We start from the raw sequence: 22,184 nt of genomic DNA, 5'->3' as shown, positions 1-22,184 counted from the left end.
AAGAAACATGTTGTCGGGAGCTTTGGACTTCGGTAAAACCACCCATAAAAACACTAGAGAAATCCTTCAATTGATGATGAGGTATCAAGAATCCATTGTAGATACTTGGATTTCCATCCATGAGAAATGATGGGTGGATGTTGTAGGGGATAAAAGGTCTCTCTTGATATTTTGATAACTGTGTTGTTGACATTCCCTCACTGAAATAACAATTCAAAGACCTCATACATTTTGTGCTCATGTCCTTTACTCTCATTGGATTCACTTTTCTAAGGTCACTTGTAGTCTTTCCTTTTTGAGGTGATCCAAGGGAATCTTGTCCACGTTTACGATTTTCATGATTGCAATTATTTTGTAAATTATACTATCGAAAAGTTGTGTTCTTTGCAATAGATAATTGTTTAGGATTTGATTTTTCAACATTATGCAATCTCCATCCGGTGGGGACATGAGAAGAAACTTGCATTGAACTTGAAAGTTTGATTGGCTGCTCATTAACATGCGTCATTGCAGTACAACCTCTGAGGAATCCATCATTAGCATAAAATGGATGGAATGTGGCTGATACAGAATTTATCCATGGAAGTACTCCATTTTAGGTCTGGAGATGACTCATTTCATGTCGATTCTTGAACATCTCCATATTACCCATTGTTGGTACATAAGTTGATTGTCCTGTTTCCATCGGCTTCATAGGTTGTTGATTGCTTTGTGGTATTGCTATATTTGAATGATTTTGAACTTCATTAAGGTTTATCTCGTTTCCAGGGAGAGATGTTTCCTACAAGTAAATCACAATGAATTAACAAGACATGATATTAGCCAATTAATGTTAGGTAACAATAATTGCAACAACTTACCATGTTTTTGCTTATAGTTTCAATGCAATGCTCAATTTATTAGCACGAAAGAAATATTTTAAGAAATTTATTGTAAGTAATAATAACAATATTTCTAAGATAATATCAAGACGTACCGCTAATTTTTGAATTTAATAGTTTTTTTTGTTGAAGACGATTTGGAGAGATATGAATCTCTTGCTTGTAGTTGAGGTTGATGTTGATGAATCCATTTCTCCTTGATTGATTTGATTGAACCACAATTGGTTGTCTTACTATAGGGATAACTCCATTTTTTAAAGATTGATTTAATTTAACCCCATTTTCCTTGAGAGAATCATACCTCTTATCACCCTTCAAAATAGTCAATGGACAACATGGTATGTTCTTTCTTTGGATTATATCAACACCCTTGAAGCTGCTTAGAGTTTGGCATAACTTTTGTTTCAAATATACCTTATTTTCTGGATGAGAAATGACATTCATATGAGAAGAGGCATGTGTATCTTCAAGCAAGTTATTCGATTCAGAGTGCTTTTTTGTATGCAATGATTTATTATTATTCCTCAAATGACATTGAACTTTTTTGATACTTGGAGAAGCATGTGACGATTGAATGAAAACATTAGCACTAGATCCACTAGTGTCAAGATCACTGTTTTTTACTTCCAAGAGAATTTGTAGAGAGCATCCACTCACAAATTGAGCCTGTTGATTATGTTTCCTTCTGCTTACTCCAGAGTCCTTTTTACTTGTATGCTTAATATTGACACTTTCTCTACTACTCTGCAAACAAAATTTCTCTCTATCAAATCCATTAACTCTTGGACATGAATTAGTAACTACATTTTTCATAGAACTCCTCATAACTTTTTTATTTTGATTACGTGCCTTTGATCTTTTTGCTGATTTATCATCTATGTTATTCATCCCAAACCTATGACCATTTTCTTGAAACATATTCCTCTTTTTCTGAGAAATCTTGATACTCTTATCCATAGGTGCAACAATTGTATCCGACTTCATGGTCATCAACCGCACTTTTGGAGTTTTATGATGTTGTAGATCATTTGCAATATCCTCACGTAAATCACATCGACTATTTTCTGTCAAATTTGCATCAGCTCCAATCTTATGAGTGTAATTAGCACACCAACACTACTTATATGCTGGAACATCTAGAGAAAGAAGTTCACTACTTGATTCAAAAGGTGAATAATTTCTTATGTCATTCTTCTCATCTCAGCAGCATATTGGCAGTATCATAAAGAAATTGACCAACAAATTTATTGGATTATTTCTTTGTCCAGTTTAATAGAGGAGTTAATTTCTAATGCGATCACTCAACTACATGTTAAATCTCTGAATTAGTCATTTTCGTTGTTGAAAGCAATTAGAATCAATAAAAAAATAACTTTCTGAAGTAATACTAATTATTCTATTTGAGTAATTATATGAGAAATAAGCACTATAATGGCGAAGAGAGAATTGAATCCTTTCACAAAAGGAAAAAAAAGCTCATCTTTTAGTAGACATGAATATCAATGTAGAAAAAAAAAGAACTTGCTCACTAGTATCATGAAGAGAGTACTGGCATTAACCCTGGCACTGGAACATAAGATAATTTCGAATCATTTTCATCATGCCAATCTCCTTTTATTGATGTCTCCATTAGACTGAAATACAACTACATAAAATCAACTTCTAATCATACTTTTATATGTATAAATAAATGTTATGTGTATCAATGCTCAAACATATAATCAAAGATATATATAGATTTATATGTGTTTAATTTATATGTACGTGGAAATTCAAAGTATTATGATATAAATCTAATACATTTAATGCAATAGTAATGGCATGATTAATATACACTCCATTTTAACTAATTGAGTGTGAAAGTTTTTAATGAATCCTAATTCTCAAATTAAATCTTTCCTTATCATTCAATTAACAAGCGTTACAATCAAACAAATGTCTGAACAAGATAAATGAACCTTTAAATTGAAACACATAACACATTTCAATTAATTTCAAGCTGTTTTAGGGTTTTCTAATCAAATTTACTAAAATTGAAAAAGGTAAAAATGATGATGTTTGATATAAAAAAATTCCAAAATTCACATAAAAATTGTTATAACACAATCAAACACCACTTAATTTATATCATATATAAGCAAAAGTCATCCATAAAAATTCCAAAAGAAAATTTAGAATTTTTCGCGGTGCCAATGATTTCGATACACCCAAAAAATAACGCTTCGGTGAATCACTTGAGCCCTGATACATTTTCGGTACCATGGAGCTAGTAGATTAAAAAATAAAAAATAAAATAACTAGAATTGTAGTAAAACTATATGTAAAACCAAACCTACAAAGAAAATACCCAAAAATAAAAAAAGAAACAAAAAATAACACCACTAAAAATATTTTATTTCAAGAAAAAGTCATAAACAAAAAAACTTCAACTAATAAAAAAACCAACAAAATTGAAAAACATATTAAATAAAAGAAAGAAAGAAAAAACAATAAAAAAATGGGGAATCTTGGATTAATTTGACCCAAAGCAAAGAACTAAAAACACTCAAAAAGGAATCTTGGATTAATTTGAATGTAAATTCTCTTTTCAGAATTTACATTAATTTGACCAAAAACCTAGTCAAACAAAACGGAAAAGCAAAAGTGAAAATTATGAAAAAATAACCCTAATATTTAACAAAATGGGTAGGTAAATGAAAGTCAATAAACCAAAAAAAGAAAAATAATAAAATGATTAGCTAAAGAGCATAGTAAAAAAGAAAAGTGGGATCCTCTTGAAAATAAGGAATAAAAAAATTGTTTAGGGTAATAATAATCCAATATTTGTGCAATTTATGATTTCTCCTTTAATTGTATTAGTATAGCAACTTGTTTATTTCTTTTCTTATAATGTCATTTCAAGATTTATGTACATTTTCTTATAAAGAAAATGAGTTTAATTTATAATATATATATATATATATATATATATATATATACTAGTTACTTTTTTTCATTCTAATTAAAAGGGGAATAAAATAGGGTCGTTCATACATAAAGGTAGAAAATATTGAATTTCCCTTTACCTTAAAGTAGAATTTATGCTCAATTTTATGGTTGATGAAGTATTTAACAATAAGAGAATATGAATTTTATTTTATTTTAAAATAGTGAATTAAGTTTTTTCTTAAATGGTACAAAAAAAAAAGAAACTAACTATTGGTCACGATCCCGATTGTTGTGAGTGACACCCACACTAAAACACTTGGTGGGAGAATCAAAGACCGAAACAAAACCAACAGTATTTAAATAAGAGCAGCTCAACATACAAAAGTAATGAAAATAGTTTAGTTGACTAAAGAATTAAGTCCTCATAAACTCAACCCAATTGTCCAAAATTAGCTAACACGGAAAAACAACCCTTAGAACAGAAAGTTATCATACCAAAACTCTAAAAAGTCAAAACTAGGGATGCAACCCCGAATACAAAATATAAATCTACGATTTAATGTCTATGTTCGAAAAGATGGACAAGAAAATGCAGAAGAACCCATGACACCTTGGAAGATGTAGCTCACCCTTGGATTCAGAATCAAGTGTCTTTATTTGAGGTCTCGAATCAGCCACTGAAAGATGCTAGATTTGTACTTAACAAGGAAAGAACATGTGCATTATCAGTACATAAATATAGTTACTGGATCACACAACCAGTCTAACATATGAATGTAAATAGTTCACTACAATGCAGTAACACAAAACAATGCATATAACAACAAGTATTAAACCATATTGACTTTCAGTAACATGTCATGAAGCAACAATACCTGGATGCATGTCCCACATGATCACAAATGCAAATGTTCAGTTCTCTCAAGGAACCACAATGACATACATGTTCCTCTCATGGAACCCAAACCCAAACTGTTAGTGTACTCGTATGGTACCCAATCTATCTATATTTAGTATAGACATGGTACCCGAGCCAACCAAAAATCATAAATAATCATGCAAAATCACATGCACAACGAACAATACCATTTGAAAACCACAAGTCATAATAATTAGTCAATTGCATAAGATTACCTGCATGATGGCATTATATGTGTCTTTCTATGTATTCACTACCATGCATTGAATCAATGACACTACTAAGCAGTAAACATGCATACATATATAAATCAGAAACATACAACCATCACCTACCTCAAATCAAGCCTCTTGGAAACTCCAAAGAACCTGAGCTTTCCCATTGCGTAGTGCCTTGGCTTGTTCATTGTCTTAAAAATTGAATAAAAATAATAATCAATCAATAATGACCTATTAATTATTTGTATTATCAACAAATCCTAACCCTAGGCCGATATATGATCATCTTCCCCAACTTAGGGATTTTTTCACCATGTAATCATGTCAAAATCCTATCCTAAGAGGAATGACCTAGATTTTAAGTCTTAAGAATTAGTGCACTAGGTTAGGGAGTCTAAAGCTTACCTTTACCGATGAATTTCATGGAAAAACAAATGCAAACTGCCTAAAATTTCCCTCCTAACTCCAAGAACACAAAGTACAAAAAATAGGGTTTTTGGGGTTGTTTTTGTATTAAATCGTGTTTTGCCCCGTCAGAGCAGGCCCACTATATCGATCTGCACACTTTGCGCTATAGCGGGATGCCTAGCGCTCTGATACCATTTTTCGTAGCGGAACTGGTAGCTGGGGGATTCATGGAAGTGGTAGTGTGGTAGGTGGTAGTGTGATAAGTGAGTATTTNATAGCGGGATGCCTAGCGCTATTGTGGGATTAGCAAACTTCATTAACTTAAAATTATGAGAAAATCCATTTTTCACAACTCAAATCATTCCCTGGACGCCCCGACATATCCTGTCCATACCGACATCAATTCCGAAATTTCTACTTATCTGAATTCGATTATGAAATTCCATATGGACTCCTTAATGTTTTTTCTACAAGAAAATATTAACCAAGCTTCAAATTTACGTCTCACCCATTCACAGATTTTCCTAGACCTCACCTAGTCCATATTTCGTCTGATGCTGGCCTAACCAAAAAAAAAATTAAGTCACAACCCAAAAAGCTTTCTGACCCAAATTCTTTCACAATTTACTTATTCATAACAGGTCCTTACAATAGATAGAAATTTACCCGTCACTTGTCCCCTAGTGATCAAACAAGAAAAACTAAGGTAAAATAGAAAGGAGGTAGTGCCTTAATCTTTGAACAAATGAGGTACTTGTCTCGCATGTCCCTTTTTCTCTCTAAAGTAGCCTCCTCAATTGGAAATTTTTTCCACTAAAGCTTTACTTATTTGATCTCCTTTTTCTTTAACACTTGGACATCTTAATCAAGAATCGCAACTGGGCCCTCTTCATAGTTCAAGTCCTTGTCCAACACTATTGAGTCCCACTTGATGATATATTCTTAATCCTATGGTACTTCTTTAGCATAGACATATTAAACACCGGAATTAACCCAAAATGTTGACTTGGGTCAATATGTCTTGAATTTAGAACTTAGTCCATACAAAATTTGGACTTAATCCCCTAAAATTGATGAACCCTAGACAGGTTAGGTTTCAGTGCTAACCTGTAAGCCATTGGCCCTACACGTTCAAGAACCTTAAATAGACCAATGTGGCGAGGGCTAAGCTTAAATATTTTTTCAAACCTCATGACTTCTTTCATAGGTGAAACCTTGAATAGGACCTGATCACCAACCTGAAAAGCCATGACCCTTACCTTGTAATTTGCATACTCTTTCTTCCTACTCTGGGTTGCTAACAACTTAACCTAAACCCCTATCACCCTTTCCCAATCTTCCCTAACCAAATCCACACCTAAGGATTTCATATTTCCAACCTCAAACCAACTTATGGGAGATCTGTATCCCCTACCATAGAGTGCATCAAATTGTGTCATATCAATGATAGTAGGGATAGTTATTACTATATGAGAAATCATATAGGGGTAAGAACAAATCCAGTGACCTCCAAAATCAATCCCACACGCCCTCAACATATCTTTAATACCTAAATAGTCCTCTCTGACTGGTCGTTAGTATATGGATGGAAAGTTCTACTTAAATTGAGTTTAGTACCTAATGCCTCATGAAACTTTCCCCAAGACTTTGATGTAAACTGAGTTTCATGGTTTGAATGATCTTAAGGAGTACCCCGTGCAACATTACTATCTCCTGGAAATAAATCTTCGCCAACTGCTAAGAGATGTAATCTAGTCTGACTAGAATGAAGTGGGATGATTTAGTCAACCTGTCAACAATAACCAAAATCGAATCATATTTCCCCAAGGTCTTGGGTAATCCTACCATGAAATACAGGCTATCATTTTCTGTTTCCATCCAGGAATAGGCTTCATCTAAAGCAAGCATGTATGTTTTTGATTTTCATACTTCATGTGTTGACAATTCTGGTACTTAAGAACATACTCTGCAATGTCTTTCTTCATCCCACGCCACCAATAAAGTAGTATCAAATCCCTATATATCTTGGTCACACCTGAATGAATAGAATATCACAAACCATTAGACTTCACCAACATATTACGGATCAAGTCACCAAGCTGAGGAACACAAATCCTTCCTATAAAACTAAGCACACCATCCACATAGAGAGTGGCCTATTGGGTCTCCTCAGAATCCACTTTACCTTTGAGCTTGACCAACTCCTCACTTTCAAATTGCTTGGCCTTGATTTCATTTACGAAGGTGGGCTTATATTGGCTAATAGCCCACCCTTCTTAGAGATGCCAAACCACATGAACTCAAACTCCAAAGTTTGAGTTTTTCTAGCCAAGGGCCGCTTAGACATTCCCAAGCAAGCCAAACTTCCCATGTTAATTGTTTTCTAGCTCAATGCATATGCCATTAGCCTTACCTAGATGATATTTAATGGTCAAATCATAATCCTTGAATAACTCCATCCATATTCTCTATCTCAGGTTCATATCCTTGTGACTGAACACATGTTGAAGACTGGGATGATTAATGAACACTTCACACTTAACCCCATACAGATAATGTCACAAGATTTTGAGAGCAAACACCTCCGCCGCCAACTTAAAATCATGGGTGAGATAGTTCCTATTTTGAATCTTCAACTTTTTAGAAGCATAAGCTATAACATTCTTTTCATACATCAACATAGCACCCAAAATCGAATGTGAAGTATCATGATAAATAATGAAATCTCTACCTTTTACTGGCAAGGTTAAGATAGACATTGTAGTCAAAAGATCCTTGAGCTTTTGGAAACTCTCTTCACAATTATCTTATCACTCGAAAGGTACCTCCATTTGTGTCTACTTTGTGAAATATGTAGCAATGGAAGCCAAGTTCTTAATAAACTTGCAATAATAGCTAGCAAGCCCCATAAAACTTCTAACCTATGTCATAGGGCTAAGCTGAACCCAATTGTTAACTGCCTCAATCTTTTGGGGATCTACTATCACCCATTCTTTCGAAATCACATGCTTGAGAACGGCAACTAATGGCATCCATAAGCTTGCATGCTCCTTCTTTCCCTTGGAGTAAATCAAGATATCATTTATAAACACAATAACAAAAGAATCCAAGAATGACTTAAACACCCAATTAATCAGACTCATAAAACAGGTGCATTAGTGAACCCAAACGATATAACCAAGAACTTGTAATGCCCATACCAGTTTTTGAAAGTTGTCTTAGGTATGTCTTCAGGTCTAATATTTAATTGATGGTACCTTGACCTCAAATCAATCATAGAAAATATAGAAGCCTCTGCAACTAGTCAAACAAATCATCTATGTGAGGCAAGAGATACTTATTCTTGATAGTTACCTTATTTAATTATCGGTAATTTATACACATCCTCATGCTACCATCCTTCTTCTTTACAAACAAGATAGGAACACTCCAAGGAAAAGCACTAGAATGAACAAATCCCTTATCAAGTAAATTTTGAAGTTAAGTCTTAAGCTCTCTAAACTCTGTCGGAGCCATGTGAAATTGAGGAATAAAGATTGGGTGAGTGCCCGACTCTTAATCAATACATTACCATATTACCTATCCAGAGTTATGTTAGGGAGATCTGTACGAAACACCGCCAAAAACTCAGAAACCAAATAAATACACTCAAAGAAAGAAGAATCCTCGGCACCAGCCTCCCAATTATGAGCAAAACAGGCCAAACCACCTTTCCTAACTAGTTTTCTATCCTGAAGGATATATATGATCTTTAATGGCTTAGGCCTTTACACCTTTTACCACTCTAACCTTTCCCTTCCCGGGATCTCTAGAGTCATTGTTTTAGCATTAAAATTTAACACAAAAATAAGAGGACAACTAAGTCATACCAAAAATCATATCAGAGTCTAGAATATCCAATATAAGTAAATCTACCTAAGTCTATAGTTCCTTAAAAACATAGAACAATCAGGATACATCATGAGTCCAAGATTTGGACTCATTTAAGGCTTTGTTTATATAGAATTAGTGTCCTCAAATGCTTAATTTGTGCCAATAACTGATGTTAAAACCTTAATTTCAGGTATATGGATTGAGGAACAAAGCAAGGACACTAACAAGTAAAAAGGAACAAAACAGGCTGAAAGGATGAAGAAGGCAGCCTGGTGATCGCCAAGTTCACTTGGTAAATCGTCGAATGGCTATTTGACCGCCTAAAGTTCCATTGTGCCAAGCCTCGAAGGAAATAACCAAGTTGGCGATGGAAATGAGCAGTCGGCCGATCGCCGTGTGATTCCGCGAAGCCAAGATAGATTGCCTAAAGTTACAGACCTGGAAGATGCTGAGTACCAAGGCAAAAGGGTGATGGAATAGACCAAAGTGTGGCTCACCGAGTGGTTCGGCGAGCCCGACTTACTTCATCGAGTGACTCTTCGCAACACATTTTTGGCGACTATAAATACATTTTTTGAACATTTAGTTTAGTATCAATTACTCTTTAGAACAATATTTTTTAAGTTTTTAACTTGAAGACAGTTTTCTCTAGTTTTCCTTTAGCTTTGAGGAATTGAAGTTTTTCACTTTTGAGAAATTGAAAGTAGGTCTTTGAGATTCTTCGAATTGGAGCATTGTAAGGACGAATCTACTCTTACCTAGTTGATGGATAATCAACTTGGTAATGGTTTTACCCTTTTATGATGTCTAGCTAAAACCCCAATCATTGGGGTGTGATTATATAATTATGGGCTGATTTAGTTTATGGGTATTGCTAATTATTAGTTTAAATGCTATTTAGAAGTGATTTTAATCATTAATTATGATTTAATTTAAGAATTGTAGTTGCAAATGCAGTTCTAGTTTTGTGTTCTGAGCTTGCGAGAGAGAGAGGTTTTAAAACTAAAATTATGGATTGATGGTATGTGGGTATTGGGTTGACATGGGTTCAGCTCGAGAGAGTAAATCCTAAACCCAATCCCACACATTCAGCTTGAGAGAGTGAATGGACTAAGGTGTGGGTTGTTCTTATTTTGCATCCTTGTTGATGTTCGAGAGAAATCAGCTTGATTCGGGGTAAATTGTTCGAGAGAAAGTTTACCTCCTCTATAGCCTAGCTTACTCACTAATATCTAGCTATTTTCTAATAGTTGCAACTACCCATTTGTCTATATTACCCTATAATCGATCACATCCCAAGAACCCATCTTATTATTGTTATTTCGTATTGTTTGTCGTTGTTTGTAGTTGATAATTAAAACCAAAACCCCCTATTTGACATTCGTGTCACCCTTAATTTGAATCATGTATTTATTCGATAACTTTTATTCCTATGACTGATTTGAACATGTTCATACTTCCCAATTGAATCTGAAACACATACCACTCCCTGTGGGATTCGACCCTAACTCATTTAGTTGGATTTTATACTGACTAGAGATCGTTGACACTTAGAATGAGATGAAGTGTCTTTGAAACGTTAATCAATACATATGGGTTACTACAACCTAGAAACATAAATATGAGCATCAAAGGTATTATAAATCAAATCAAATCCTAGAGCAAAAGTGATAGATACATAAGAATAAGTAGAATTCGGATCAAATAACACATTAGCCATTTAGTCACAGACAAGAATAGTACCTGTAATCATAGCATTTGAAATCATTGTTGAAACCACTACTCTAGTCTGCTGCTGAACCTAGAAACTTCTTGTTTGCGGGGGCATTCCTTATTAAGTGCCCGAAATCACCACAATGTAAACAACTACAGTCAAATAAAAGCCTACTGGCTAATGCATAAGAAGCCCCTTGACCTCTAGTATTAACTAGTATATCCGACTGAATTAGGCGAGCTAAGTATGCATGTTGACCCGAACCCTTTGAATATTAAACACTATAGTTACCTACATTCTTGGAATTCTTAGGCAATGTCTTGGACTGCCCATGCTATAGAAATACCTCTACCTTCTTCATGAAGTCGACTTATTGAAACTCTTACCTATGGAGTTCATATACATAGACAAAACATGCAATTTAAAACTCAAACCTTTGATGAATAACCAAATCCTCTCTTCTTCAATACTCACCAATTGTGTAGCATATCAGGATAGGGCATGGAGCTTAGCCTAACATCCAACCATATTCATGTTACCCTGCTCACGAGCTATAAATTCATCCTTCTTCCTATATCTTAAGATACGAGGAATATACTTCTCCAAGAGCAAGACGTTGATTTGTGCCCAAGTCAATGGAGGTAAGACTAACGAACGACATTACATAAAAGCTCTCTACCACTACTTTGCCTTACCCTGAAGCTGGAAAGTCACAAATTCCACACCATGCTGGTGAATAATGCCATACTTATGAAAGCCTCTCATAGCAATCCAAGATGGACTTAAACGCATCTTTATCCTTAGGACTATGAAATACTAGAGGCTTAAGCTCAAGAACTTGGCCAACATCTTATGTTTTGTATCAGTCATCACAGGGCCAAGCAATGGACATAACACATTGTCAGCGCCCAAGTCCCTATGCACTTTCAGAATAGTGACAGCTAATGTATGACTGACCATAATCTAAATAGTCTAAACAATGGAAATGGCTCCATGACCTAACAACCCACTCAGAAAATCTAATACCTACTGAACAGTCCCGCGTCCATAGGGGAAAGACCTACCATTCCAATGTGTGTCCTTGTTTAGCATCATGCTTAATCTCAATCTCAATCTCTTCCTCCACAAGATCCTTCAGTGGTGGTGGGTCACTACCTTTGGTACATTCTCAATTTGAGCTCCATCTCTAGTGGATGTTTCCCTTCCTTTTCCCCTGCCCTTACACCTACCTCTTGCTCTGCCTATGTCATGTCCTCTCATTACAAGCTCAGTTGTTTGCTCTGCCGTTGGAGCTACTACCTTTGCACCTAATGTCAAATGGTAACCATATACGTATAGAATAGTGAAAGAGTTAGATACCAATTTGGATAGACAGATACCAATTGAAATCAAGTTATAGCACGAAGAAAGAAAGAATTTTCTAAAGTTTTGTAGCCTCTTGTAAAAAAGTACAGATATCTTCGTACCAATTTGTAGGACTCTACAAGACTCATTTTGGTAAGATGAGATTAACGAACCTAAGGCTTTGATACCAAGTTTTTCACGATCTTGACCATCGTGAGTGACACTCACACTAACTCAAAACCAACCAAACACCATTAAAATAAGAGAAGTTCATCATATAAAAGTAATGAAAATAGTTTGGTCAATTATAGAATTGAGTCCCCATAAAATCAACCCAATAGTCCAAAAATAATTAATGTAGAAAAATAACCCCTAGAACTTAAAGTCGTCATACCAATTCTTTAAACAATCAAAACTGGGATGCAACCCCAAATACTAAACATAAATTTACAATTTAATGTCTATGTTCAAAAAGATGAACAAGAAAATGCATAAGAACCCATGGCATCCTGAAAGATGTAGCCCACCCTTGGATTCAGAATCAAGTGTCTCTTATCCGAGGTCTTGGACCAGCCAAGGGTAGATGCCCTATACTCAACAAGGAAAGAACAGGTGCAATATCAGTACACAAAATAAAGTGTACTATTAAGATCACACGATCAGTACAAGATATGTAATGCAAAAACAATACATATAACAACACATATTAAACCACTTAGACTCTCAGTCATATGTTGTAACACCTCAGAAATTTAAAAGTCAAGTTGGAAAGAAAATGTTGTAGATCTTTTGTTGTTGCAGTTCTAACGAGCCCTACCTACGGATCGTACAAAATCCTATGGGTCATAGGTAGGTAGTTGTGGAATTTGGGTGAGAAATTGGGAAAATGACAACTCCTAAAAGAGTTCAAGACAATCATAGATGAAAGTACGACTCATAGGAAGTTGTTGTAGGTTAGGTTCAGACTTGGTAAAATATTTTTGAAACCTAGGGTTCTACGGTTGGGACCTATGACCCATAACAAGGCTTACAGATCGTAGAAAGTACTCATGGTTTTGTTGAGAAAATATGGTCTCAAGTATTTGTTCTACGGTTGACCAGGACAGTCCGTAGCATTATGTACTGACTGTAGGTCAGTTCTTAGATGCCTTTCGGCAGTGTTAATTCAGGGTTAGTTAGATCTTTTTCTACTCGATCTATAACTAAAACATGTCATTTTTACCCTATAACTAAGTCCTATAACTATTTTACTCTTGAAAATCTACCCATCCCTTCTCATTCACTCTAAACTCCCAAAAGCTCTCAAGGTTGTTTCTCCCAGGATCTCAAAGGAAAGTTAGGGTTCTTTAAGCTCCAAGTTCTCTTCCCAAATTTCAAAGCTAAGATTCATCAAGGTATGTAAGAAGTTCATTAATTGATTCTCTTTCATCTATTGAGTCCCAAAGATTTCTCTATTTTCTTCTATGATTTTAACCCAAATAAAAGGGTTTTGTATGATTCTTCATGGGTTCAATTGTTTATGATTCAATTCACTATATTTGATCTTATTATGTATGATTTGATTAATATTACATATTTTAAAGGTTTTCCTATGAACCCATGTTATATGTCTATTTTATGATCATGAATTGAAGCTTTGAAATTAAGCATGCATAAATAATTAGCCTAACCCATCGGTGGCCCCCTAAACTTGGCACGATCTTTCACTTAGACACCTCAACTGAAGGATTTTCATTTTAAACACCTAACGTAGGGTTCCCCTGTGTCACTTTAACATTTTTTGCACAGACTTCTGTTGATCATAAGCGCGTGCAAGACAACCGTTCTACGTGGATTAACCGACCAATTATATGATGCCAACTCTTAAACCTCTTTACACGTCATTTTTTTCAAACTAAAAAAAAAATGGAACCATTCTTTGTGATTTTTCAACTTCCTTCATACGATTCTTTCTCTTCTCCAATGAAAACTCTAGGTAAATCTCCCTTCTCTTCACATGTATTTCTTTGTTTTTCCTTCAATTTGTTGTTAGTAATAACCATTGTTGTATTTTATGTCAACATTTTTCAAGTTTAAGGTTGTATTGACGAGGTATTGGGCTGTGCGACATTGGAGAAATTGAAGGTAATGGTGTATTTTGTTTTTGTTTTCTTCAAGAAGGTGTATATTGTTGTTGAAGGTGTATATTGTTGTTGATTCCGCTTTCTTTATTTTCATTTTTAATATAGGTTTTGGCTGGTAAAGTAAGGGGCTTTTTGGGTATTTCCTTTTATTGGGGTCTTATTTTCGAGATATGGACAACTATATTTTAACTTGTTTTCATCATGGGGGGTGTGTTGTTGGAAACCCTAACCCTACTTACCAACGAGAAGTAGATGTATTTGGTGTTGGCATAGATAAAGTCCATTTTAGTCTTGTCGAGTTTCTTTCCTACACTAAAGACCTTGGGTATACAAATGTGAAGGGATTTTACTGTGAAGATAACAATGAGTTAGTTCAAGTTACTTCTGATACTCAATTGTTAGAATTTGTGAAAGACTTGGTAGATGGTGATGAGTTTCATGTGTATGTGGTCCATGAAGTTGATGAATTGGAAGAATTGCCTGCTCCAACTGGTCTTTTACCATGGTCTGATCCTGTTGATGAATCTGTGAGTATAAATATTGAGGAAACTGTGGAGAATGATTCAGATTTGAATGGAGTTGATACAGAACTGCCTGGAGGTGATACAAATCAGAATGAAGTTGAATCAGATCTGCCTAGTAGTGACACATATGTAGATGCTATTCCAGATGAAGATGATTCAGATGTTGATGAAGAATTGAGATCCCTTAGGGCTGAAAGGAGAAACAAAAGAAATCCTAATCTTAGGAAGAAAAGAGATAGGGAGAAGAAAACAATAACTAAAGAACTACCAATAAGTGAGGCTGGTGTGGATAGAGGTTTTGAAGATATTGGAATAAATAAGAAGGATAGATATGTTGGCAGATTGGGAGGAGATGAGAAGTATATTGATAGCTCAGAATGTGATAGTGATGATAGCACTGATATGCTAGATGCAGAAGTTGTTGGAGGTGTTGATCTACCAGGCAGAAGAAAGAGCAAAAAGGTCAGGTATGATGATCAATGTACTGTTGCTATTTTTGAACTTGGAATGATTTTTGAGAATGCTATGGAATTTAGAAAGGCTTTGGCAAAATATACTATTGAAAAAAATTATCAGATTAAGTTAAGGCGTAATGAAGCTCATAGAGTAAGAGCTAAATGTAAATTCAAAGAAAAACGCAAATGGTTATGCTATGGTGCTATTGATAGGGATTCTGGTGAATTTATGATTAAGAATTACTATCTTATACACAAGTGTTTACCATCAAATAAGAACAAAATGTGTACAACTAAGTTCCTAGCAAGTAGATTCAAGGATGAAATAACTAAACAACCATCTTTGAGAATTTGGGAAATACAAGAATTGTGCAGGGAGGAGTTAGGACTAAAAGTGGGTAGAAGAATTTGTTACAAAGCAAAGATGATGATTCTTAGAGAAAACTTGGGTGACTGGAATATGGAATTTTCAAGATTATGTGATTATACTGAAATCATAAAACAAACCAATCCTTGTAGTTCTGTTTGGGTAAGGATGGATAGAGAAACTGTACCAGGAAAGAATTTGTTTGTGTACTTCTATGTATGCTTGGATGCATTGAAGAAAGGGTGGAGGAAGGATGTAGAAGAATAATAGGATTTGATGGATGTTTCTTAAAGGGTGCTTATAAGGGTGAACTTCTTGTAGCAGTTGGAAGAAATGGAAACAATCAGATGTTTCCTATAGCCTGGGCAGTTGTGGACAAGGAGACTAAACATAGCTGTAGTTTCTTTATCAACTACTTGAAAGAGGACCTGTAGTTGGGTACTGGACAGGGTCTTACTGTAATGTCAGTTATGCAGAAGGTAATTGTCTATTACTTTGATAATTGTAGATATATAGAAATGTATTTTCTTTCTTGAATTGTATTGAATTGTATTTTATTGTAGGGTCTTCAAGCAGCTGTTGGTGAACTGCTACCAAATGCTGAAGTTAGAATGTGTGCTAGACACATCTAGTCTAATTGGAGTAAAAGATGGAAGGGAGAGGAAAGGAGAAAATAATTCTGGAGATGTTCTAAGACAACTTTGAAGTGAAGTACAGTGAGGAGCTTTACAAAATGAGCAGACTTGGTAATGAAATTAATGATGATTTATTGCATTATCCACAAGTGTCATGGGTTAGAGCATTCCAAATGTGATGCAGTTGAAAATAACATGTGTGAAACCTTTAACTCATGGATCTTATCATGTATACACAAATCTATAATAACCATGTTGGAGGAAATTAGGAGAAAATTAATGACTAGAACTGTGAATATGGTTAAGTTTGCTGACACATGGATATGTGATATTGCACCTATGGCTAGACTTATGTTGGAGGAGAATAAGGAAAAGTCTAGGGCATGCAAGGTGCTTTGGAATGTTGATGTTGGGTTTATGATTGGAGAAGGGCAGTATAGTCATACAGTCAACTTGACTAATAGAGTTTGTAGTTGTAGAACTTGGCAATTGAGAGGCATTCCATGCCAACATGCTATTTCTGCTTTGTACCACATAGAACAGGAACCTGAACCACTCGTGGAGCATTGGTATAGGAATGATACCTTCTTAAAGGCTTATAGTAATTTCATTCAACCAATTTCAAATATGAAGATGTGGCCTGAAACTAACAATCCAAAGATTGAGCCTCTTGAACCTAAGCAAATGTCTGGTAGACCTCTAAGAAATAGAAGAAAGAGTAAAGATGAACCAAGAAAGAAGTATGGAAAGATGTCCAAACATTGAAGAAGCATGACTGTTTGATGTTGTTGAAGCAGGTTGGTTGAATCTTGTTGGTCCAGGTTGGAAGGAGCTTGTTGGTTCAGGATAGCAACTTCCTTGTGAACTTTGACCAGGAGTAAATTGTGAACTGTGAATAGCTGGTTGTGAAGTATGGACACCAACCTAAATATCAAACATAAAGTTTGTTCATTACATTCAACAAGAATTTAAAAAAGGCATAAACAAATAATAAATTATTTTACCTTGCAATATTTCTTGTTGTGGCCTTGTTGTTTACACTTGGAACAAGTTGATACCAGTAGGGTTAAGAGGGCAAGGAAAACTGCAAAAACAAGTCAACCACCACCATTTGTGGATACAAGTATTCCTGTTACAAGAGGAATAACCAGTCAACTACCTCCAAAGACAAGACAAACTGCTGGACAAAAAAGAGGAAGAGTTGCAACTGGAGAAGATTCTGCAAGAGGGGGACCAAAGAGGCCAACTAATTGTGGATCAAGTAATGTTGGATTTGGCATCTACACAAGTGCAAGTGGAACCCAAATACTAAACGTAAGTTTGTCACAAACTGTCTCTGAAATGAATGCAAATTTATATATTAATTTTGGTTTTTTCTTCAAAAAATAGCCTAGGACTTCAAGTCAAAGGATTCTACCAACAGGTTCAAGTTATAAGGTTGCAAGTTTAACAGGTATAGACCTTGGCTTTAAGACTAGAGGCTTGAGATGGAAAAACAAGGATGCTGTCACCACTTCCCAATTGCAGCAAATGGCAAACAAAAAGAAGAAGTAGCACCAACTTAGAATAGGTTGATTTTGGGCCCTTATTTTGCTGTCTAATACTTTTGGAGTATGCTAGCTTTATTTTGGTACTAGTAAACACTTTTGTGAAGGTTGTATGTAGCTTTTAATTATGCTAGCTTTATTTTGGGGCCTTATTTTGGTACACTTTTTTTAAGGTTGTAGCATTGAATGGTATGTAGCATAATGCTAACTTTGAGCTCATTATGGAGCATGCAATATAACTGTCTATGTTTTGTGTAATTTGGGTGTTACATTGTGACGAATATGACCAATTGTGTAATTTGGCTATTTGCTTTTGGTGTTACATTGTGAGAACGAATTTGAGATCTGTATGTAGCCAAAAAACTAATTTTACTGCAACAACAACATAGAATTTCATTGAATCCAAAATGCACATTTACATCGAAAATTTACAGCAACGACAACATCAAAATACTACTAGATCGAACATCAAATACAACATCAAAATACTACTAGACCGAACACCTCAAGAACACTAACAATTAGGTTTCAATTTCCATATTCCAAACATCAGCAACCCAGTAGCAACGACACCAACAATAAATATATTTCTTGCTCGCTTTAATTTTTCATCAAAAGCATTGACTTTCTTCAACAATCCCCACATTACCCTGTTTGCTTGTGGAAGGTGTCGATCTTCATACCAAAGAAAATAGTCACAGCCACACATTTTCTATAAAACCAATCAAAAAGAATTAGACGCCAATAATTAATCATCTAATTGACTTGAAAAAATAAGGTAAACAAAGAATTTTACCTTTGAAATTCTACAAGTAAAAAATCTACGCCCTGAATTTAATTGGGTCCAGAAGTCTTTAATAGTGCTTCATTACCACACCTACAATATCGATCTTCATCCACAGATGCCATGGAAGAATTGGAAAAGCTCGACATGAAAGTATTAAGGGCCAAGAATTAAAGAAAGGCTGAAGAAGAGAGAAATTGGAAAAAAAGAGAGAAATTGGGGTCTTTGTTAGGGTACAATTGGAGAAAAAATAATATAAATAGATGATGTGGAGTAATATTACCGTTGGGGACGCCACATCAGACGAAATTTTGATGTTTACGCGCCTTAAATCAGTGAAAATCACACGACACACCAGCTGTGCAAAAAGTGTTAAAGTGACACATGGGAACCCTACGTTAGGTATTTAAAATGAAATCCTTCAGTTGAGGTGTCTAAGTGAAAGATCGTGCCAAGTTTAGGGGGCTACCGATGGGTTAGCCCTAAATAATTAGAGAGTTTTGAAGAACAATTTACCTTTAAAGAACACTTTTCTAGATTTTGGGGTTTTACATCTTGGAATTTGAATTTGATAAATTGAAGTTGAATCCAAAGTGGGTTTACTCTTAATTGTTTGATTTCAAGTTACCTGTGGCTTCTTTCATAGAAGGTATAATTTCTTTACTTTTTATGATGGGTGGATAAAACACCAAGATCTAAGGGTGCTCAAATAGGGTCGGGTGTTGATTTAATGTAGTGGGTATTGTGTTATGCTCTATTTAGTTGTTGTTCATACATGAATTTGGTCTAATTATCATGAGATTAACCTATGGGTTAAGGTTACAATTTTAATTCCTACTTCCGATCTCCGATTAATGCTCAAAAGAGATTAATTGGAGTGGATAAATAGTTCAATACTAGAAATTTAAGTTTGATGTATCCATCTTGATTGAAATAGAAGTTATGGGTCAGATTTATTTTCCCTATTCTTGAAATACAAAATAGAGTAAGGTATTGGGTTGTTTAGTATTGACATTTAGATGAGACCGCAAGGAGATTCTAGGCATATATGCTTTGAGATCGAAAGATGATTAGCGTCAATAAAGATGTCTTAGCCTATTCATGAATGTTCATCACTACAGAGAAGCATAATCACCCCTATGTGACATCGATTTCCAATCCCTTCACTCCTAAATTACTTGTTAACTCTTGATTTCTTTGATATTTTAGTTTAAGTGCGAAATTTGATAATCAAATCTTTATATTAATTTGGTGGTACCATCCACCCAATTGTTCTTACTGTTGCAAATGAGCTAATTTAAAGTGCAAATTTCTTGATAAATTTTTTTCTACAATATACCATTCTCTGTGGGATTCGAACCCGACTCTTCATTGAGTTTTTTATTGACTACGACCACTCACTCCTTTAATTGGTTTTGGAGGGTGATTTAAGCGTTATCAAAAATGGTGTCATTGCAGGGGAGTGGTGGTTGAGAATTATAATTGAGAAATTAGTTTTTTAATTATTTTTTTTGTAGTAAATTTGTTGTTTGATGTTAGTATTGACTGATTTGCAGGTTGAAAAAATGAGTGACCATGGGAGTCACAATGACAGTCATTATGATCAAAACGAAAGCATGAGTGATCTAAATGGCATGCTCATTAATGTCATTCAAACCACATGAGAGATCCGGATACTTCCTACAGCTGGGAGGACTGCGTTTTACATCATCGGAACTATGATACAATTGCTCTAGATAAAAGGTCTTTTTAAGGGTCTAGATAATGATGATCCCATGAACACCTAAATAATTTCAATGAGGTATGTGGATCCTTTGTGTTCAAAAATATCTCTCAAGAATCTGTAAGGTTGAGGCTATTCTCATTTTTTTTAATGGGAGAGGCTACAAGATTGTTAGCAGAATTGCCAAACAATTCAATCACTTCGTGGGAAGATCTAACGGATGTCTTCTTGGAGATATTCTTTCCACCCTCGAAGATGGTAAAACGTCGTCTCCAAATCCAAAATTTTAAGTGTATTGGAGTTGAGCCTTTGCATGAAATATGTTTGAGGTTCAAGAAGTTGCTCTAGGAGGAGTTGCGTGGTGAAGAGCACAAGATTGCTAAGACATTGACTAAGCTACATGTGATCGAGAAAGTCATTCTTCAGGCAGCTAGGGAGAGATCTCTTCAAGAGACTTTAGAGGTTAGGTCTAGTAGAGTCACTCCAAACTTTACCATATCTCCTACTGTTGCGCCGGGCACTGATGCCTCAATTGAACCTTCCCTACCGCCTCCAATGATCCTTTTGCCAGGCATCGAGGCCCCTTTTGAGGTTTCACCACCCGAGACTCCAGATGAGAGTGTTCCACAGGCATATACTAGTAGGAGGACCCTTTATCTCAGCTACCTAGTATTTTTATATAATTTGCATTGAGGACACTACATCCTATTTATGGTGGGGTCAGGGTCTTCGTGCCAATATTCCCTTTTATTGTATTTTTATTATTTTAAGTTTTGAACAGTTGTAGTAGTACTTTTTTTTATATTAAAGTGTTTTTATAGGTTAAATCTTGGTTCTCTATTTTTGTTTTGTTCTCCCTTGACGTTGCAACCCTCATGAGTTTAAATCATGAAAATTTTAAAGTTTTTATTAATAGAAATTTGAGGATCGATATGTGTTCAATATTTATGTCTTGAATAGTACTCATGATAAGAATGATGCATTGTGTTGGTGTTGCAAGAATAAAATCGATGTGGTTACACCTTTGAGTGATCTCTTTGAATCTTTTGTTGACTAGCTACGTTTTGATATGAGCCTTGCAATGAACATCGCACATACATTTTTGAACTATTCAGGATGTGCTAAATTAGTGTATTTTGAAGTGACATATGTGATGAGGTCTTACTTGAAAGCATTCATGTGGAGTCCTAGAATTTGCCTTGTTATTCCAATTGTGTGAATCTTGGTGAATGTGAGACATAATCTTGGAAAACAATTTGAAGAGGCAACCAAATTATCCATAAAGCCTTTGTGACTACCTTGTGAGGGTGTGACTCCATTTTGGCACTATTTGAGCCTAACTTATTTTGACATCCAAAAGAAACCTCTTGAACCAAATTATTTCTATTTTCTCACCGAAAATTCTTTTTGAAGCATTGTATTATTTTAATATCCAACTTACGCTTAAAAGCCTAAATTGGGGATGTGGAAAGGAAGGATGAATGAAAGCTAAGTGAAGGGCAAAGAAAGATGAAATGAAACTCAAATATGAAAGTATTGCAAAAACAAGGAACCCCTCCTTATAAAAAAAAATATATCATCATTGTGATGGAAATATCTTGGAAAAATGAAAAAAAAAAAGAGAAGTGAAGGCAATAAAAGGGGAATTCAAACTAAATTGAGTGACAAGACAAGGTTTAAGTTCTCAAATGAAAAAGAAGAAAAAGAACTTGAGAAGAGGCGATGATGATTGCAACAATGC

This window comes from Solanum stenotomum, chromosome 2, assembly GCF_019186545.1.
Source record: "Solanum stenotomum isolate F172 chromosome 2, ASM1918654v1, whole genome shotgun sequence".
In the NCBI taxonomy this organism is placed as follows: Eukaryota; Viridiplantae; Streptophyta; class Magnoliopsida; order Solanales; family Solanaceae; genus Solanum; species Solanum stenotomum.
This window is presented reverse-complemented; position numbering follows the sequence as displayed.